The sequence below is a fragment of the Monodon monoceros genome, unplaced genomic scaffold (genome assembly GCF_005190385.1).
Source record: "Monodon monoceros isolate NGI ecotype Baffin Bay Population unplaced genomic scaffold, NGI_Narwhal_1 Super_Scaffold_21, whole genome shotgun sequence".
Lineage (NCBI taxonomy): Eukaryota > Metazoa > Chordata > Mammalia > Artiodactyla > Monodontidae > Monodon > Monodon monoceros.
In genome coordinates, this window is record NW_021703778.1 from 171,050,943 (window position 1) to 171,073,025 (window position 22,083).

A 22,083-nucleotide genomic window follows, 5' to 3' on the forward strand; every position below is an offset into this window, starting at 1 on the left:
CCGCCCCCGCTGGTCCTCGCGCAGGGAGGGAGGGCCAGGCTACTTCTGTTCCGGCTCCACGGGGAACCTCAAAGACAGGCGGGAAACTAAAAGTGATACCTTTGTTGGGGGGACGCCAGGGTTTTCACCGTGCGTGTGTGTGTGTGTGCGCGCGCGCGTGTGTGTTTGAACCCCGTAAATATAATACCTATTCAAAAACGTAAAAGGGAGGCAGAGCATTAAAAGTAGAGAGCATATGTGATTATTGATCTTCACAGTCAGAATCAGAGGGTACTGTCTTTCCATGTTTCTGTGCTGTGCTCTTAGTGAACTGGCTAGAACACAGTATGGAAAGGCCACGATCATGGATTTGGATTTGAGACGTGACCAGAGGTTAACTTTGCCAGTCCTTGCCCAGCCTGTTTACGTGCACACCCTCACTCGTGAGGGCAGCAGAGCACGAAACGCAGGAGGATGGGGCAACTCAGTCACCCTCCACACCCCAACCAGGGCCTCACTCAGGTCATCTGGTTCTGGTGGAACTGACCTTTCATTGTTGTGTTTCATTTTGTTGAATGAACCAGTTTTGCTGTGCTTCAGGTATTGTCACTCTGCGGTCAGCCCTCTTTCTTTCTTGTGTGTGAATGGTAAGGCTGCCAAAGCCAGATCTGCTGCAGACCCGAATTTCAGCGTCGTCTTCAGCAGAGTGTGTTTTCAGAAATTTCCAGGGCAGGAGGGGGAATTTAAGAAGGAAGTTGGGGAAGGTGAGGCCGAATGGCTTTGGGTTTCCTGGTGGCACAAGGGGAGGCCTCTGCAGAAGGTTGAGGGGCAGCGGTGACCTGGGAAGTGTGAAGGGTGAGAGGGAGCTGACCGGACTGGTGAAGTGTGCTGCGGCCTGCAGGGCGCAGTCAAGGGTGGCAATCGTGATCATGATCCCTTAGTAGAGATATGCTTTGCAAACACTTTTTCCAAGTCTGTGGGTTGTCTTTTCACTTTCTTGATGGTACTGTTTGCAGCAAAAGAGTTTTTAACTTGGATGAAGTCCAGTTTATCTAATTTGTCTTTTGTTGCTTGTGTTTTTTGGTCTCTTATTTAAGAAATCATTGCCTAATCCAAAGATTTGCTATGTTTTCTTCTAAGGGTTTTATCATCTTATCTTAGCTCTTACATTTGGTCTCTGATCTATTTTGAGTTAGTTTTTGTATATGCTGTTAGGTAAGGGTCCACCTTCATTCTTTTGCATGTGGCTATTCAGTTTTCCCAGCACCATTTGTTGAAAAGACTGTTCTTTCCCCATTGAATGGACTTGGCGTGCTTGTTGAAAATCAGTGGACCGTAAATGTGAGGGTTTATTTCTGGACTCTATTCTGTTCCATTGGTCTGTATGTCTGTACCACAGTCTTGATTACTGTAGCTTCATTGGAAGTTTTAAAGTCAGGAAGTGGGAGTCCTCCAGCTTTGTTCTTCTTTTTCAAAATTGTTTTGTGTTCGGGATTCCTTGCATTTCCATGTAAATTTTAGGACAGTTTGTCAGCGCTCCTGGCCTCTGTCGGTAGCCTTGTCTGGGCTAGAATCAGTTAGATCAGGACAGTGCAGTTCACACTCTGCCTGGCAGTTCCTCTGGCTGAGGGAGAACCTGCTGTTGTTGGAAGTCTGGGGCCATGGGCCTGATATGGTCTAGCAAGAACCCCCAAAATGTTTAAGTTTCTGAAGTCTTGAGTTTTGTCACAGAAAGCTATTTGAATTTTGTATTCTGTTTCATAATTAATACTGTTTAATTTAAAGATGTTTAACATGATTTAATTGCTTTGTAAAACTGATATTCCAGGAAGGGTATCGTGTCTACTCCGTAATAAACATGCACTGCCCCCCTCGCACATGCCCAGACCGCATGCCCCAGTTTAAAAGGCCGAGTTGGGGGAAACCCGCCCGTTAGAGCTTTTGTGTTTGTAAAGGTTGTTTCTTTGACCGTCTGCTGTCTAACCTTCCCAGACCCAGACCCCAGGCTGGCATCCGTCCACCTGGGTGAAGTGGAATTACCTGATTGTCGGTGTGTTGGTGTCTCTTGCAAAGCTGCCATCCTTTTCTGTTGATTCTTGAGGTAGATTTAGACCTGGTCAGTCTTGGCCATCAAAAAGATTCCTACAGGATGAAACCCGTTTCATTCCCTAAGTTATCATTTCTTGGAAGATCAAGTTCTTGGCCAGGAGTGCACTACGTAGTTTATCTAGGTTCAGATGTGCCGAAGGTGACAGCCCAGGATCAGTCATTTCCAAATGCCTGCGCTGCTCTGTGGCAAGGCTTTTACCTGTCCAGGCAGAAATAAAGATGATATAGTGTGTGTCTTCCATAAAGCTAAGTTTATTCAACTTACAGGTCTATCTATTCTAGGATTGTCTTTTTTGGTATTAAAATATCTTTTATGATTTGTTTAAATGTTCCTATTTGTCAGGGTGGTAAGCCAATGTCAGTCTTTTCAGATTCCTTGTGAAATTTTACTGGTCTGTGAAATCTGAACCCCAGAACGTCATTTTAAGCCACAAATCCCAGATTTGTACCTTGTTTACATTTGGAATTACCACATAATAATTCAGACAATTTATGTAACTTAAAAGTCCATTTTTTATTTCCCTTATATGAAATGTCCAGAACAGGCAGATGCATAGGGATGGAAAGCAGATTGATGGTTGCCAGGGGCTGGGGGAAGAGAGGCTGGGGGGTGACTATTTAAAGGGCGAGTGTGTTCTTCTAGGGTGATGAAAAAGTCTTGAAACTAGAGAAAGGGGTTAATTGCACAACACTGTGAATGCACTAAATGCTACTGAACTATTATGCACTTTAAAATTGGTAATTGTAGGTTTTGTGTGAATTTCTCCTCAATTTTTTTTAAAGCCATTTTATTCCATGTTGTAATTATATATGAGCCAGAAGGTGGGAGGGCGCTGTGTCAGGTTATATGAATCCGGGTGAGCGCAGGGTATATGCTTACACACACAGGTATGTATTATTCATTGTATCTCCAAGCATAATCGTTGGACGCTAACTAGGCAGACAGACTTTCTGCTTCGGGGCAGCAGAAAGGTTCGTGTTGATACTCCACTGAAACTCGCAGGTATTCTTTATTCTCACCTCACAAACAATCCACATTCTCCAGCTTTTTACAACCTTTCACCCTGGAAAGTTGAAGTTTTGAAATCACCTTCAGGAGAAATTGGAATAAAGTTTCTCTTGATGCTCCGTCTGGTGGCTCTGTCTTAGTGTTTACTGGGACGCCAGCCACCAGGCCGGAGGCAGTTGGCAGTGTTCTGTCCTGTAACCCTTGAAAGGGGACCGTGATTTGTCCTCCCCTGCCCCCAAAAGAGAATGGAGGGAAGGGAAAGACCCTACATTATTTTTAAGTGAGAAGAACCCTTATTATAAATTCTGAGTACAGCGTAGTAGTTGTTGTTGTTTTTTAGACTTTCTCTCCTTGATCCTTCCAGAAGGAAACGCACAGGAGGGAAACTCTGGGTTAGGGCCCCGCCTGGACTAGGGGTTCTGGGGCAATCTGAACGCTCACCACTGTTCAGGTTCCTTAGTTTCCTGAAGTAATTGAGCTTGTCACCTTGCCTTCATTTAAAATACCGATTGTGCTTTACTTTTAACAGTTTCAAGATCTCATAATAAATAGTCCATGAAGGTGGATTTTTTTTTAAGGAAGGCGATTTTCCACCTAACTTTGACTTTATGTTTGTAAATGTGCTGAGTTTTGTCAGTGTTTAAATGGTTTTCCACGCATCAACGCTGATCGCAGAGGGACAGTCCCAAGCACGCTGGTCACATGGAGGAGGAATTCACACATGGCTCCACCAACGTCACCACCAGCCCCCCACCCTGTCACCCGTTAATGTTGCCTTCCAGTTGTGTTTCCCCACGAGCTGCTAGCCGCTCAGTCCCACTTTGTTGCTTGGCGGTTGTCGTCGGTGTTGTTTTTTGCTTTGCGGCATTGAAATTGTAGTTGAAACTGAACACTGACGTAGCGTCCATGGTGACAGAAAAGAGAAGTTTCGGAAGCCGTTGCCGTTCTGTCCTCTGCTGCCACAGCTGATCGCTCAGCGTTCTGGCCTCTTAAGAACTAGAACTGAAACTGGGGCAGGCATGGTGTTATCCAAACCTCAGATTCTGTGAGTATCATTTTGTAAAAAGAGTACCATTTTTGTAATGAAAACATCTGCCTTGTTCAGGCCTATCGCCAAGGCAGAAGATCTTAATTAGATAGCGTCCTGACTCAATGGAAACCTGAAGTGTGATCCCTAAAAATGCCAACTGCTCTCCCACTCATTCTCCAAGGCTCAGAAGGGTGTTGTCCATAGGAGAGAGAAAATTTCTAGATCCATTAATTCAGGTTCGTGTTATCAATTCATATTTTACCACCCCTGTAACATTTTACATCAGTGAAATCTTCAGTTATCACAAGTGGCGTTGCATAGGTTTTATGAGCTGTACATTGCTTTCTCAAAATGAGAGCAGGGTTTCACTTAAACTAACAAAGGGCGATCTACCTCGGAACTGTAAACAAATTCTCAGTTGTGACTTTGAAGGTTCTGACCTGATTTGGTCCTGCTTTGAGGCTGACGACAGCTGAGGGTTAGCCCAGATCCGCGTAAATCAGAGCAGCCAAAAAGTCACCGGCGCTAGGGCTTCTGATGGGGCGCCCCTGAAGGGAATGCTGTGCAGCTCTGTGTTGTGCGAAGCCTATGTCTGATGAAGTGGATCACTTCTAGCAGAAGGTATTCAGTTGAAGTTTAACATAACTCTATTATTCTATTGAAAGAGACACACGTTTTCTGTCGAGTTAGGTCGAATTATAGCTCTTCTATCAGATACTTGAGTTTAAAGGTGTAAATGGGTAATTCAAGTCCATAAAGCAAGGAACACAAAGATAAGCAAGAGCCTCTGCCCTCAGGGAGTTTGTGGTCTGAGCATAATTAGAAGTAAACACCTGCTGGGGAAGCGCAAATGAAAGCGGCCCTAGAGCTGCATGGGGCTGCAGGAGGAGAGGGTGATGAGGTGCCAAGGGGGCATCTGCCAACCAGCTGGGCTTTCAGCGGCCGGGATGGGCTGGGAGTGTGAGGGCGACCTGGCAGAGCAAAGCGCGGGAAGGTGAAGAAATGCAGGGGTGCAGGTGCAGGGGTCAGGGTTGGACACATAGCTCTACTGGGGCCTTCTTGTAAATGTGTTCGCCCAGCACACGTTTCTGAGCACTTTTGTGTCATACCTGTCCTACCAGGTGAGGAATATAAAGGTAAACAATCCAGGTGCATACAACTGCAAAGCCCTGTGATAGGGCGGTAGTGGCAGCTCTCCAGGGTGTGAGCAGCCCGCAGGAAGGGCACCTTGCTCAGCTTTGGTGGTGTTTGTCTTGTTTGTTTTACCACAAACGAAATATGAGCCTTCTTGTTGGTGTCTATGATAGGTTAATGTATAAGACGTGCTTGCATGTTTATATAAGACGTTTGATTGTTTAAATTTTGGCTACTTCCAAAAAAGAATTTGATAAGGCCTAAAACATTAGAACATGTGCAACAGTATATTAAAGAAAAAAAGTTATTAGAAGCCAGTTTGGAGGGCCGGTTCAACCTTTGAATGGAGCTACTTAACAGTTTCAGAAAAAAAATTATGCTACTGATGGCCCAATGGGCATAGCATCTTTTTAAGCTTCCTTCTAGTCTGTGATGCTAAAACCAATGCAAAATGCACAAAGGAAGGTGCTTACCTTCCTGTTTGATCTGTGAGGTGGGACCTGCCCACCTTATTGTAGTCATTTCCTTAAATAAGTAGAAGAATTCGTCTGTTACTTACACTGGTTAAAGTTGGGTTTAATTTGTCTGAAGACATTCTTATTTTAGCAGCAATATTATGATGTAGATTTGAAGGCAAAACCTAAAAGAACTAATTGATAGCCTGGGATAGATGGAGAGATTCTAACACTGGGTTCCTAAATAGTCTTTTATTTATAGAACCAAAGACTGGAAAGGGGTCAGCAGAGGCCGAGAGGAATTGATCCCTCGGTAAGAATGTATGATAGGGCTTGAATGATCTTGCTTCTCATTCAGGACCGTACAGGGTGACTCCAAAGCATGCATTTTGCTGGGTAGTAAGAGTCAGCATAGAAAACCGTGAACCAGCTGAAAGAGGATTTCTGTTTTGCTCTTTATACGGTGGGTAGCCCAGGACGCCTCCAAGTATGGTCGGTATGCACTGCTGGTGGCACAAGAGATGATTTTGAGTGAACGTTATTTTCAAAGTTATACATTGATGAATATAAAAATATGTAATTAGCATGTCAGATCCACAATTTCTTGGATTATTGTTGCTTAGGACAGGGCTTAGAAAAAAAGGGTGTGTCCATTTAAGTAAAAACACCAAGTAAACGATAGCACGACTGTGCACACATGTGGCAGGTATTGAGAAGGTGTTTGTGAACGCCTGAAGCACGGAAACCCTGGGATGGGCCCGCTGAGTTCCTTCCAAGAAGACTGTTCCAAAGAGCCCCCCAGTCTCCTGTTTGGTTCCAAACACAGCAGCCCCAGTGGAGCTGGACTTGGAGCCTGAAAGGTCTGGGTTCCGGCAGCCCTCGGGGAAGGGCACAGCGGCACAGCTCACAGCTGTCTGTCCACTTCCGGCCGCACTCTGGCCTTCCCTGCCCTCTTCCTCCACCCCCTAGCCTCACTGTCACTGCCTCTTTGTGCCCTCATTCACCGGGTAATTTCTCTGCATCTCTCTAAGCCTTTGCTCAGTGGTATAGCTCGAGTGAGTTACTTAACCTCCGGAGTAACTTTCCTCATTTGCAAACTGGGAATAGTAACATCTCTCAGCGGTGGAATAGCTGTGGGTACTCAGTGAGAAGAGGGTGTGAGCGCCTGGCACAGAGTCTGGAACGTACTAAAACCCGTCGTGTTAGCAGCCACGGTGAGTAGTTCTGCCCGGTTCTTCCCTTGTTTCCCAATTCATATCCCAACTAGTGAAAGCTGATTATTGGCACTTCACTTTTCAGGGGAAGAGCTTTGACTTGGCCAAAACGTTTCCCTGGGATCAAGTTGTTTTCTCTTGGCCCAGGCTGCCTGGGAGTGGGGTCTGGGTGTTAGAGAAACCTGCAGCCTGGGTCTGCCCCTGTGGCCGACGGTGGGCCTGTGCTGGGGTCTTCATTAGCCGGAGAGGCACTCAGCCCTGCTGGCGCCGAGGAGTCTTGGCCAGCTTGGTTTGACCGGAGCAGATGTTTTAAGAAGATGGGGTTACTGCAGGTCAGCGAGGAGATTCCTGGACTCTCGAAGTTTGGCACAAGTTGTTACAGGATCAGAAAGCTGCCTAAAAAGACTAATTTAATTATGTGGCGTGATAATCCTTCAGAAACTACCACCGTGGGTAACTAATCTTAAATTTTGCGTTCATTCCTGGCTCTGATCATCTAGCCCAAGGGACCCCTCCCTTATGTTCATTTGGTTTATTTTGAGAGGACACAGTGTGATGGAGTGAGAGGACCTGAGTTTGAGTTCCATCTCTCCTAGCTAACCATCAGGGCGACTGACTCTTCCAAAACAGATTTCTCACCAAATTGTCATAGGGATCACGCAGCAAGATGTTTGTAAATACACTGTTGGAAACATCAAAGTACTATAAATATGTTTTTGTTTTGAATTTTCTCTCTAATGTGGCTCAGAGTGCTTTGGTTTTGACTTCCCATCTGCATCGAATCCAAAGTTTAAAATGGTCTGTTCCTCTGATTGACCAAATATGGTCCAATCAGGACGGTTGTGTCACATGCAAAGGGTCACCTTGTCCGCCTGGCCAGAGTGCAGCGACTGACATAGCCCCCAGAAGCCTGTCTGTGGGACGGGAAAGCCCTTGTCTCCGTCCAGCCTTCCTCGTCTCTGTGCTCAGGCCGTGGAGGTTGTGTGTGAGGTTAGAAACGGTGACAGAGATACTGAGGCCAGTTTCAGGAGGAAGTGGTCTTTCCAATCTGGGCCCAAAATAGTCTCCTCAAAAAAGGAGAAGAAGAAAGATCACGACATTAAGTTAAATGTCACTTGATTAGGCACCTAAGTGCGGCTGTTGACATCCCACAGGCCACCAGTAATTAATCTGAGAAAGTATTTCCCTCTCAAGTTGAGGTGGTGGTTCTAGTAGAAATTCTTTTCCCAGACTCACTGTCTCGTAGGTGAGACTTCAGAGCCCCATTGCCCGTCCTGGCATCCAGGTCTCTTAAAACTGTGAGGTCATATAATGCATGCTTAATGCCCAAGCTGCTGTCAAGTTGCTTAGGGGCATTTATACAAAGGATTTATGCATTAAGATACCAGTTCGGTCTTATCGGGAATCTGGTTGGAGATTAGAGCAGTGACTCTTTATTATATGCTGGGAAAAATCAGAAATTAACCCTCTAATACCCTCTCCTCTCCCAAAAAGCCATGAGAAAGAGTCCTCAAATTTTGGAAATTCACTTTCTTAAATACAGCTCACTTGTGAGCACATGATAGAAAAGCCTCAGAGGAAGATTAGAAAGTCTGGCAGGGTTTTCTATTTTGCTTGCCTCTCTTGCCAGAGTCCTGGAGCAGGATTTTACTTTTAGGAGTGTATTCAAAGCACATTCACAGTAAGCGGAAAATGCAGCCTCTGTCGTCAGGGTTTGGGGTGTCTGACCGCAGCCGGATTGGTGGCCCCAGCACTGTTGCTTTTGGTGCAGCGAGCACAGCTCCTTGGCCGGGGCCATCTGAGGAAGACTGGCAGGTGCTGTGACAGCGATGTTCTGTGGCCACGAGTGGGAAGAAGGGGGGGGGGGGGGGCTGCCTCAGAGGCGGGCACTGGCTGAGAGCTGGTGGGCGAATTACACCAGGGAACCCTTGAGGGAGTGACTTGCAGCTTGGGGCACATTTTGCAGGCGGCTGAGTATTCAGGAGAATTCGGTAGAAGGAGGAGTGGATGCTCTGGATATTTAGTTGGCGGTAATGGTATTAGGTCAGACTTGGAGTTAAGGCAGAATCCCAGACATCTGACGACTTGTTTAAAGGGTTCCTTTGTACATCCCGCCCTCTCGTCTAGGATATGGGCTAATGGGGAACTTGGCCTGTGTCAAAGTTATTTATATTAGGCACCACTGATTTTAATTCACAGTTTTTTCTGAGGAGCTTTTAAGGTCTTAGAAATAATATTTTGTTAAGGTTTTGTTAAGGTTTGCAGAGACTGGGTGACAGACACAGTCTTTATCTTGACCAGGAACATCAAGGCCTTGAGTCTTCCTGTAAGGAGCAGGCAGCGTGTAGGGACCAGCCTGGGATATTTGAAAGGGCTCCTGGCCAGCTGGATGGTACCAGTATGGACAGAAGTGTCCCCTCACAGGCATGCTCCTTGTTCCCACAGGCCTCTGAGAGGCTCTGAAGCCACACTGCCTGGGCTCAGACACCAGCCCTGTCGCTTCTGAGCCTTGTCACCCTTGACCTCTGTGCGGATCTGTTTCCTCATTTGTGTAACAGGATTCGTGGGCTTAGAGGAGTTGTAATAATACCTGGCACATAGTAAGTACTCAGTAATGGTAAGCTATTAGTATTCCTTAAAAGAGTTAAAAGTGAAGATAGTATGGAAAATTAGCAAGATAAAATACAGTAGGAAATTGGATTTTCAAAATTGTTTAAGGACATTTTTCAGTCCCCAAGCAAGACTAAATAGGATTAGACTCCCAGCAAAAAAGCATCTGAAATGCTCCACGCAGTTGAGGCCAGGAAGCTGGACAGGATTTCAGCTGAACTGTGGGCGGAGAGCTGGGGATGGAAGTCCCCTGACCTGCCCGCGGAGAGAGAGTGGCAGCCAGGCCTGACTGCGGCCACAGGCAAAGCCTTCCCTTCTGGGCTGCCGACCTGCCAGCTTGAGACCAGAATCGCAGCTTCTAGGATCATGCACACGCTTACAGCTGGTTTTATCATTACCGTAAACGTGTCATTCTGTCATTTTGGAAAGTTATATTTCAGGGATTATATGTCAAGGGTCTGAAGATAGTTCTTTTCCAAAATACTTTTTAAACTGAATAAATTTATTTAAATATAATCCAGTGTTAAATGTCTGGCTGGGGTATTGCATACATTTTTCTAGACTAGCAAAATTTAAGGATTATTTCCATAATTTTTAAAGTTACATTTACCGTTATATGTATACTACTGTATATAACAAATTGAACAAACATGGCTCTTCTAACTTCTTTAAATCCTACAGTGAGATGGGTCATATATTAAAGGCTATTAAAAAGAAATAGGATGTAAAGATATGTTAGGCAGATGCAAAAAAACCCAAGTCATAACATTAATAGTAGGCAAAGTTGAAATCAAGGCAAAATAAGATTCAGTGAGACAGGATTACTTCACCACGCCAAAGTGCACAGTGCACAGGATGGCAGAGCTACCGTGAACATATGCGATTTACCCAGGTGGTTCTGTGTCCAGAGCTAGAAGGACTGCAAGACAAAACTGATAAGGGGCTTCCCTGGTGGCGCAGTGGTTGAGAGTCCGCCTGCCGATGCAGGGGACGCGGGTTCGTGCCCCGGTCCGGGGGGATCCCACATGCCGCGGAGCGGCTGGGCCCGTGAGCCATGGCCGCTGAGCCTGCGCGTCCGGAGCCTGTGCTCCGCAACGGGAGAGGCCACAACGGCGAGAGGCCCGCGTACCGCAAAAAAAACAAACAAAAACTGATAAGGCCGGGGTTGGGGGAGCGGGGGTGGAACGTGCCTGGATGGCCCTACCTGTCCCAGATCAGGTGGTGACTACAGGTTATCATGGTGAACCAGGGAGACTTCAGAAAACAAGTGCTCACAAGGTTTGTACGTTTAACAAATAACAGTTCACAGAGAAAACCTCTGCAGGGACTTCCCTGGTCGTCCAGTGGGTAAGACTCCGTGCTCCCAATGCAAGGGGCCCGGGTTCAGTCCCTGGTCAGGGAACTAGATCCTGCATGTCGCAACCTAACCTAAGACCCGGCGCAGCCTAAATAAATAAATATATAAATATTTAAAACAAAACAACAAAAAAACACCTCTGCAATTTTCAACAAGTTGAAATAAGTAGAGACCATATTCTCTCATCATAATGCAATAAAAATGGGGATAAATGCAAAGGTAGAAACCAGGCCTCAGGGCAGAGAGGGCGTTCGTTGCTGCTGGCGTGGCCCTGTCTGGATCTCGGCACCACTGGCTGCTCCTTAGCGTCCGCATTTAAGCCCCGAGTTGTCTCCATGGACAGGCCTCCCCCGCCTCATCTAACCCATCACTAGGGTTTCTTCTTTCCTAAAATCATTTTGTTTATGGGGTGTTGAGATTTTGGTTTTACTTGCTTGTCTCCCTCACTTGAGTGAAACCCATAAAAGCAGGCCCTTCCCTGCCTTTCGAAAGCTTCATCCTCAAATGAACAAGTTGGTGAAGGTGACAGCCGCGCTACAAGGACTGTTGATAAGCGCATCCCGTCTGTTGTCTGTCATCGGCACTATCATCATTCTCGCTGTACTCTTGGGAGGGCGAAGCACAGGCTCGACACACTGCCCAGGAATGAAGGACAGGGCTGGCCAGGCCAGCTGCCTCGGGCCTGGGCTCTCCTACCGGAGCCACGGTGCCTCCAGTGAGTGACTGAATGAAACAAGGTGACGGCTTACGGAGTTGACGTGGGACACGATTATTAAGTAAGGATGAGAGGAAATCACTTAAACGCTTAGAAAGAAAAGGACCAAGATAAATTAAAGAATTACTGTCTTCTCTAAAGACAGAAGCAGAAACAAATGAATCAGGAAACTGGGGGAAAAGGAATGAAACCCAAGAGCTGGTTTTGGAAGGAGGGCCACAGCAGCGAAAGGAGAAAGGAGAGGGGAGAGATGCTTCTAGCCAGCCTGGCGGGAAGGAGAGAATCGTGGCGTTAACAGGCCAAGGAAAACAAATGGGAACATCTCAATAAACGTGAAGACGGCATTCTGTAAAATTCAACTTTCGTTCCCAGTTTGTCGTTTTGTTTGCTCTTATTTTAACTTTTTGAAATAATTTCAAATTTACAAGTTGAAGAATGGCACAAAGAATTTTCTTTATCAAGTTTCACTCATTTGTCAACATTTTGCCACATTTGCTCTGCCGTTTCTCTCACGTGTATATATTTATATTTAGTGACCTGGGGTGGGCGGGGGGTCTCATCAGCCCCTCCCCTCCTTCTGGGCCCTGGGTCCGGTTTTGCCTTGCTCCCCCAGGAGGCGACCTCTGGGGCAGGGCTCATCTCTTTGGTTTCTGTTATCTTTTCTTGTTGATCCTATAAATCCTCACTATTTTGTGAGCTTGTTGATGCCTTTTTTTTTAATATATATATACATATTTTTAAAATTTCATTTACTTTTGGCTGCGTTGGGTCTTCGTTGCTGTGCGCGGGCTTTCTCTAGTTGCGGCTAGTAGGGGCTACTCTTCCTTGTGGTGCGCGGGCTTCTCACTGCGGTGGCTTCTCTTGCTGTGGAGCACGGGCTCTAGGCGCGTGGGCTTCAGTAGTTGTGGCACGCGGGCTCAGTAGTTGTGGCTCGCGGGCCCTAGAGCGCAGGCTCAGTAGTTGTGGCACACGGGCTTAGTTGCTCTGCGGCATGTGGGATCTTCCCGGACCAGGGCTTGAACCTGTGTCCCCTGCATTGGCAGGCGGATTCTTAACCACCGGGCCCCCATTGTTGCTTTTAAACGGCTTTTTTTTTTTTTTTTTTGCTTTACGCGGGCCTCTCACTGTTGTGGCCTCTCCCGTTGCGGAGCACAGGCTCCGGACGCGCAGGCTCAGCGGCCATGGCTCACGGGCCCAGCCACTCCGCGGCATGTGGGATCTTCCCGGACCGGGGCACGAACCCGTGTCCCCTGCATCGGCGGGCGGACTCTCAACCACTGCGCCACCAGGGAAGCCCTTCACTGAACTTTTAGTGAGGTTTTAGAAGGAAGTAGAACTAGGTAAATGTGTTCCATCATTAATCATAAAGCATTTTTGGTCACGTTATTTAAAAAAAAAAAAAGCACCAGGAGAAGATTTATTCTTATTAGAAGGTTCGATTTGTTAAATTGTAACACACGTGGACAGTGAAATTCCAAACAATTAAAGATATGTTGGTCTGTTTATTGATCTACAGGACATTCTTGACAGAGGGTTGAGTAAGGTAAAAACAGGAGCGAATGAAGCATGGTCTTCAGTAGCTCCGTCATTCACGTCAGCACATCTGTGTGCGTGGAGAGCACCCCCCGCCCCGGCAGGTGTGCACCAGAATGCCCACAGTGCTGCTCGCTGAGCTTGCCTTCCTTGTGTTGTTTGGATTTTATTTATCCTACGGTGAGCGTGTGTTATTTTTCTGAAACCAGAATTCTTCCGAAATGTGTAATACATGTTGACCAGTGGTCGGCTGTATGCAGAAAGGTTTCAGGCCCTTGGTTTCTTATATGTTCCTCCCTATGGTGCCCGCTTATACGTGACCCATTCTAGAGACCTGTTGTATTTTCATCTTTCCGCCCTCTGGGAACTGCTGCCGGCACCCTGGTCTTTGAGAGAAGCGCTCTCCCGTAGTCTTACAGAGCCAGAAAGAACCTTATTTTCCAGACGCAGAAACTGTGGCCCGGAAATGCCAAGCAACTGGTCACAAACGGGACACAGCAGTGTCTCCTGCCACCCTAGTCTGCTTGCTGCTTTCCAGCTTAACTTGTCTTCTTACACGTGTAAGCGTCAAGTAGCACCCCTGCCCCCCAAAAAACCCCAGCTCCACCGTAATCCTTTATAAACCTTCCAAATTTTAAGGATATTTTTCCACTCAAATCCCGTTACGCCACAAACTGATAGTCTAAAACGTCCACGAACTCATCAGGGAGATTGGCTCCTCCATGACCCAGCAGGCACACGGGTCATAACTGGATTTGGGGTCCATTCAGCCCCTCTCGGCCAACAGTTAAGTAGCTGCCCTTGTGCCAACACTGTTCTGAGAGCCAGAGCAGCAGAGCACGGCCGCGGTGCCCTGTTCGCCAGAACATCCGTGTAATCGCGTTACGCACAGCCAGACACCGTCAGCCTGAGAGTCGTCCTTTGTCAGGTGCAGATCTAGTTGCTGAGTGCAGGGCATTAGTGGCCTGCTTGGAAATGCCTGGAGAGGATGAAAAACGTTGCTTCCGTAACAGACATTTTTTAAGGGTAGGAGCATAAACAAGATTGAATGATAGAAGCTAACAAGTCACTGCATCTGATGAACAGAAAACAGAAACAAGCACCATTTATGGAGGACGTACTCCATCTCAGGCATCACTCTAGCACATCACATCTGCTAATTCACAGCCACCCCACTGGGTAGTTACCCCCATTTCCCAGTTGAGGAAACCAAGGCCCAGAGGGATCAAGTATCCTGCCCAAGGTCACTAAGGTAGTTACAGGTGGAGCTGGAATTCCAACCCACGTATTCTCACTTTCCACCCCAGTTCTTAATGCCTTTGTTCTGCTGCTGCCTGGTGTCTCGGGGGCTTAATAAGTATCTGCTAAGTGGAGGATTCAAAGTTAGAAACTAAGGGGGCAGCTGTGCCTAGTGATGACCTCAAGGTACCCCGAGCAGCAGTTGTCTTGATTTAACTATAAAACTTGGACCATAAAGAACTAGTCTTTGGAAGTACCTTGTTTTCCCAAATGGCACCAGCTCAGATCGCCACATTCAACTGTGGCTCCAACATTGGAGGACAGGGACGGCTTGTCCAAAGGCCACATCCTGCCCCAGGTCGGGCGAGTGCCCTCGGTGTCCAGACAGGCGCTTCCCCGGGGGTACGTTATGGTGTGCTCCTTTCTAATAAAGTCCTTCTGGTTTAAAATATAGAAAGCAGTCAAGAATAGAGGTTTCTCAGGGTCGAGAGAGGGAAGAGCCCGCCGGGGGGGACCGGGCAAGGCCGACAGGCAGACAGGGAGCAGGTGCCCAGTTGGGCAAAGGACCGAGAGCTGGCGTCCTGTCTGAAAGGAGGGGCACCTCATCCTCCCCATCCGGCCGTGCCTGTCCTGCCCCGAGACACGGAGGCTGCAGCTGCCTGTTCGAGCTCCTCGTGTGGCCCCTGGCACCGCCTGCAGCTCTGCCCCTCGCCGTCCCCACAGGTGGGTCGGGCTCCTCTTCCCAGGTTCAGGAGCATCTCACGCGGTAGCCAGGCGGAGCCCTCCTTAGGCCAACAGGTTCTCCCCCTCGCCAAACCCAGCATGTCAAGAAGATAGGAACCAAGTAGCAGCAGCATCTCGATTTGCCATGTAATTTGGCATCAGCTATGCAGAAAAGGATCAGCTGAATGTCTTTCAACACATACCAGAACACAAGAGTGTTTCTTGTTTTAACTAATAATAAAAACGTCACATATTTAGGTGGCATGTTTTTCTGCAAGGGCAAATGAACCTTTCGGTCAACCCCTTGGATGATGCACTAAACGTATTAGGCTTTAATCTGAGAAGAACGCCCTGCGCAGGGGTGTCGAATCACTGCTCATGAGCCCCTGTGGTTTTGTCCTTGTCCCGTCGTTAGCTTTCGTGGCACATTCATCGAGCGCCTGTTGTGTGCTGAGCGTACCGCGGAGGTGGAGGATGCTGTGCCCCGTCTTTGTCTCCATGGTCCTCCCCAAATGAGGCCAAGTTCAGTGTCAGACATCAGAAGGCCCCTGGGGAGGGCTTCCGCTCCATGTCCCTGGAGGGGCGTGGGCCACCCCCGCCTTCAGAGTGCGCTGAGCCTTGGAGACGAGGCGGGGGCAGGGGGTATCATTCTTCGTCACTGGCCGGTAACCTTACCATGACTGGCCTCTGAGCAGGGATTAGTTGATGGGCAGGTGAGCTGAAGACTGGAACCCAGCACAGGTAAACATCAGCACTAATTAATTAACACTAGACCTGGAGGGATGGGATGGTGGGCAGGTGAGGAGGTGAGGAGGCTGGCGGCTCCTGCGAGGGGGAGGGGGGCGTCCAGCACCGCTCTTTATCTGCTTCACCTCCCCAGAGGGTGGGCACACAACACACGCGCACACGGCCCCTGATTTCGTGGTTCCCGGCGTCCTGGTGCCTGTATCACTTTAGAGCCCTGATTCCCGGGCTCGTTCTCCACAGGACCTGGCACACGGGCCTTCAAGGCTTATTGCTTGCTGCAGCCCTGGGCCAGACATACGTGAAGAGCCCAGAATCCATCCTAAGAGAACTCGTTTCCAGAAAGAACTGCTCATATCTGTTTGAGACACAGAGAAAGGAAGTAGAGAACACAAATAAAAACTGAAAAGACTCTATGTATTTTTTCAGGATATCCTTCTTACAACTCCACACTCTTCTATCTGCTGGTAAGCATATTAAACGTTCTGCAGCCTGCCTTTGGCCATCTCTTATTTGAGAAATGTAGTGAAAGCAGTTTTCCTGGAATGATGCCCGCCCTTGCACTTTAGGCAAGAGCCTCTCCATTGGCAGAGCTGTCGGTCGGCAGGCGCAGCGGTGGGGTGTGACGCTTCATCAGGAATGCCGGCCTAAGTGAAGGATGAGGCGATACAACCAGAGGTGCTGGACGTTTACTGATTTGTACTAGTGGTGAGGGTCTGTCTAATTTGTTCCCGACAGGCATTCTACAACTAGGGTCTTAAGCAGGAAATAGGGCCTTTGTCAACGCTGCTGGCGCTGTATCTCTGTGCTCCTAGGAATTCGAGCTGTCTTAATCTTTAACTGTCAGAGAGCCAAGGCTTTAATTCAGCAGACATCTGTGGAGTTCCTCCTGTGCGTCGCCTGTGCGAGGAGGTGGGGACACAGTCCTGAATGTCCATGTGTGTCCGCTGTCTTCCAGCTTAAGGAACCTGAGGCTTAGAGTCCCGTCCTGACTTCACCATGTTCTTTATGGTGGGGTCTAGGCTAGAAATCAGTATGTTTCTTCCATGTGACTGCCCTCACTGAGAAGTTCACTTGCCGTAATTAAGAGCTTCTCTGAGGAAACCAGTCTCTCCTGGCCTTTATCTCGCCTCAGTCTGACCCGCTGCTTCCGGCTCTCCTCGCCCCACACGCCTCCCCCACGCCGTCCCTGGTGAAACTGCCGGTTCTCGGGTGCAGAGAACGGGAGCGAACTAGACCTTGGCTTCAGACACCGCTTTCTGAAATGGAACTGTCTGCCTTATAGATTTACGCTGTCGTTTCACCGTGTAAAAAGGGATGTTGGGCTGGGGGTCAGTGGGGGAAAGTCGCGAGGAAAGTGAATATGACCGCTTTCTCTGTGTGCAGATACAGGCAGGCTGAAGAATGGCAGGAAAACCAGAAGGGAGGGAAGGTCTCAAAGGCTGGAGGGAGGAGTGCCCACGTTTGTGGGGAAGCCAGTCGGCTGTGGGATTTACACGAGATCGGCTTGTCCTGGGTAGACTTCCACCCCAGACTCGGCCCCGGGGGTAGTAGGTCTTTTCCCGTGGGAGGGAGGATGTAAGCTTAGTGAAGGAGTGCAACAAAGCTGATAACCTACAGAATTGGGATTTGCAAAGGGAACGTTCACAATGGATTTCGAGCCATGGTTGTCACCAGCAAAACTTGTTTAAAGTGAAAGTGGCGATGTAGAAGCTGCTGGGCAGTCTTGCGTCGCCAGATTTACGTCCAGATTAATAGAGCAGGCAGTGCTTCCGCTTTGCCCGCGCACTGGGATGCCACCCATAAGGACTGGAGAAGGGCGACGCCAGCAAGCGAAGGCAGGAGGGAGGGAGGGCTTGCTGCTCTTGGTTATTTCTCTCCGAACAGCAGGTAGACAGTGCTCGACACTCTTAGCCAGACGAGCGCTCTGGCCCCTTTGCGGTACCAGCTGGTTACTAGCTCCTTGCGTTAGGTAGTACAGAGCGTGACATGGGGAGCACGTGGGCTGTATTTGAATGGAATAACATCCATCGAGAAACCTGACCAGAGGCTCAGTATGTGTGGTGAAGTCCCATCAGATCTAAGACACTGTGGATTGTAGGTCAGACCTAGTTTTAAGAACCACCAAGAAAGAAAGAGAAAACAGCAAGGGAAAGAGGAACTTGATCTGTGGGAGGTTAACGTAGAAAGTGTAAACATTAGAATGGTTGAACTGTGATAACTTGGCGTTGTGACATTGAGAAAGATTTATTGTAATTTTGAACATCATCAACCAAGTTAGGAACTGTTTGAGAAGATTAACTCAGTTTTGGAATTACGTAGGTGCCAAGGATCAGGGTAGAATTCGTTTCAGCACATCATCTACATGAAGTGAGTGTCTCATTCAGTATGTTTATCATGCTTTCAAGTTGTAGAAGTTTGGATTTATGGAGTAAGAGATCATTGTTACCAAAAATGATCCCTGCTAGGCCAGCACCCTGAGGAACCGTGCTTGGTGTCATGACTGCCTCGCGAGAAGGCTGAGAAATTGGTTCCCAGACTGTTGCCTTCTCCTTTGAAGTAGATCTTCCTACTTCTGTCATCCTCATTTCAGTCCCCCGTGTCACTTCTGAAGAGATCTTTTTCCCAGGTCACGTTGTGTCACTCACTCATCTGCTTAAAAACCCTCTGTGATCAAAGCTATCTGCTCACAGTACTTCTCAGATTATTCTATCAAAATGCAAACCTGAGAGTCCAGAGTGCTGAAATGCCTGTCACAAGCATCCAAGTTTCTTGGAAGAACTTGATTTTGTCCTAAGTTTATATGGACTTTGCATTCTACTCTGATACATGTGTCATTATTTTAATATAAATACGGTCTAAGTTATGGTACCGCTCAGTTAAATTACCTGAATTTCCTTCTTTCAGATCGCCTTTTTTAGTTTGAGCAAATACTTGAGGTCCCACTGTGTGCTTGGCCAGTTCTAGGTACTGAGGACAAAGTAATGAAAAAGACAGAGTTGCTCCTCTATGAAAAATGTTTGACTAAAGATCCAGTGTGATTAATTTAGGGTTTGTAAAATGTATCTGTTATTCTCATTTAAGCCTCTGTCTTTTTGAGGAAAATTGGTTTTCCAGGAGAATTTGCCCTGTAACTTCAAGGCCCTCCGATTTGAGAAGTGGGCACCTGTAGATAAAGTCTTTGCAGCTGAGCGTGGCCCCGGTCCCTCCACAGTGAGCCTCAGCCTCCCTGAACTGATGTGGCTCCTGCCCTCCCTCCAAGGCCAAGCTCAAGTGCACCCCAGGCAACCCTTTCCTGCACCTGCACCCTGCCCCCCCACCCCCAGGCCCCATCACACCTCACACGTCAGTACGCTTCTCACATGTTTTAGTTGTTATTTTCTTTTAGATCAAGTATCATGTTTAAATTTATCTCTGTGTTGTCATGCCTGGTACAGTGCCTGGCATGTGTATGTCGGATAAATTTTTTAATTAATTCCTTACGATACAGGCTCCACGTGTTCAAGGCTGGTGCCTACTCTGCTCTGCTTCATACCAGATGCTTTAGATCTGATAAGTCATACCACAATTTGTATATTATACATCTGGAGTCATAATTGCTGATCTTTTCTCTGAGAGGAAGAGGGAGAAACTTTATATAATTAGAAAAATTAGAGATCACTTAGATATCATCTGGATTGGGAAATTTTTTCAATTAAAAAAAAAGATATCCAGAGCTTAAATTCTTCCACACAAATACCGCATAGAGGGACGTTAGGAAATGTGCTGGGATCGTGTGTGTCCGTGTCCCAAGTAGATCGAGGTTAGTTTGGAGGTTGTCGGTGTCTGTTCCCCTAAAGCTGTCATGGAGGACACGCCACGTATACCTGTGCCTGGAGTGTGCGTGCTGGGCGGCTCTGGGAGACCCAGGCGCCGGCTGCCGCGCTTGCCTCTTGGGAGGAGAGTCGGAGGCAGAGGGTGGCTGTGGAGGAAGGAGGCTCATGTCTCACTGTGTGTTCTTAAGTTGTTCTTGAGGGGCTTTTGCCGTAGGCACGGATCCTGGGGCCTTTTTAATTTGCAATGTTAACTCACAGCGCGTATGTAACAACTAAAAAGTGTAATGAATAATTACAAAGCGAATATTTCTGTAACCAGCACCCCTACCAGGTACCCCTGCAACTCCCGGAAGGTCCTGTATTCCCAGCTCACGGGCGCATTTGTCTGCCTCTGTCCTTGATGACGCCAGACCCCGCAGCCCTGCCCAGCAGTGTGAGACCTCCAGCCGAACACAGCTCCCCCCAACACTTGGTTTCCTCAGACTTTTTGCCGTTCTTTTGGGTGTCTTGTGATATCTCATTGTGGGTATTTTTTTAATTTATTTTATATTTTTATTTTTGGCTGTGTTGGGTCTGAGTTGCTGCACGCAGGCCTTCTCTAGTTGCAGCGAGTGGGGGCTACTCTTCGTTGAGGTGCGTGGGCTTCTCATTGCGGTGGATTCTCTTTTTTATTTATTTATTTATTTATTTTTGCGGTACACGGGCCTCTCACTGTTGTGGCCTCTCCCGTTGCGGAGCACAGGCTCCGGACACGCAGGCCCAGCGGCATGGCTCACGGGCCCAGCCGCTCCGCGGCATGTGGGATCCTCCCGGACCGGGGCACGAACCCGTGTCCCCTGCATCGGCAGGCGGACTCTCAACCACTGCGCCACCAGGGAAGCCCATGGTGGCATCTCTTGTTGCGGAACACGGGCTCTAGGCACGCAGGCTTCAGTAGCTGTGGCACGTGGGCTCTAGAGCGCAGGCTCAGTAGTTGTGGCGCACGGGCTTAGTTGTTCCGCGGCATGTGGGATCTTCCTGGCCAGGGATCAAACCATGTGCCCTGCATTGGCAGGCGGATTCTTAACCACTGCGCCACCAGGGAAGTCCCTCTCGTTGTGGTTTTAATTTGCATTCCTCTGGCCATTAATGAGTGACAGCCTTTCACGAGTGATTAGGCTTTGGGGTATATTCATGAAGTGCTTGGTTAAGACGTTTGCCTACTTTTCTGTTGGTACTCTGAATATTTCTTACTGATTTTTTGGAAATGCTTACATATTCTGGACGTTAATTCATTGGCTATATGTATTCAAATAGTTCCCCCACTCTGGCTTGTCTGTTCATTCTTTGTGGTGTCTCGATGAAGAAAAATGTTTGATTTTGTATAGTTCAATATATCAGTCTTGTAATGATTACAGCTCTTAGGTCTTAAGTCCTCTACTTCTTTCTCTCTATGAGATATTCTTTTGTATTATTTTCTAAAAGCATTAGAGTTTTGTCTTTCAGATTGAAGTCCTAACCCTCCAGGAACTTATTTTTTATTTTTGCATATAATGTGGTCCAATTTCTTCTTCTTTTCTTTCTCCTTTCTTCTTTCCTTTCTGTCCCAGCGCCATATTTTCAAAGACTGATCTTTCGTCACTGTTCTGTAATCCAGTCTGTCCTAAATCAGTTATCCACGTCTGTACAGGCCTGTTCTGGGCTCTGTTCTCTGTGGCAGTACAGGGCTGGGCCATTGTCATTTATGAAGCTTCCCCGGTGAGTCTAGATTTCTGGAACAGCAAGCCCCCCCACCCTGCCGTTCTTCTCCAAGGGTCTTGGTTGGTGTTGACCCTTTGCTTTTCCACATAATACCTCTTAGAAGTCACTTAGCGCTTCACCGAATTCTCTGTTGGATGTGGATTGGGATGGCACTGAGCCTACAGGTCAGCTCCTTAATCTGGGAAGCGTTATCTAGAGAGTCTGGGGGTAAGCATCGAACTGGGTGGGGAGCTATGGGTGGGAAGCTAGCAAGAGCGTCCCTCTGAGAGGGCACGGAGACGAGGGAGCCGCTCTCGCCGCTTCCTTGCAGCGCGTTGCTCAGGCAGGGAAGACAACAGTGTGGGCATTTCCAAGTGAGAGGGTGGCATACACAGAAAACCGAAGGGAGTTGCAGATACGCCGGTAGGATTAGTAAGAGTCGAGGCAGCTAGATACAAAAGTAATACCCCAAATCTGTTCTTTTCTAGATCACAGCAGCAGTTAGAAAATTCTTCAGTCTTTTTAAAGGTACAATTTACAGTAGCATCAGAACTTAATAAATACCTAAGAATAAATCTAAAAAATGATTTATTGTTTACATTTACGTTTTTAGGAGAAAATTGTAAAATTTTATTGAAAGACACTTAAGGAAAAAAGTAATTGGAGAAATAGTCCATGTTCATGGATTGAAAGATTCA

At 47.6% G+C, this 22,083-nt stretch overlaps 1 protein-coding gene across 6 annotated transcripts in view; it reads left to right on the forward strand.

Annotated features, from left to right (window-relative positions):
• Positions 1–22,083, forward strand: part of PPP2R5C (protein phosphatase 2 regulatory subunit B'gamma) — a 133,636-nt gene that overhangs the window by 52,441 nt on the left and 59,112 nt on the right. The window contains exon 1 of one of the 6 annotated variants that reach the window (XM_029239338.1): positions 6,752–6,930. The exons of the other annotated variants lie outside the window; for them this stretch is intronic. The gene's annotated coding sequence lies outside the window, so the exon portion shown is untranslated. Of the gene's footprint in view, positions 1–6,751; positions 6,931–22,083 lie in introns of those variants that run through there. 6 annotated transcript variants of the gene reach the window in all.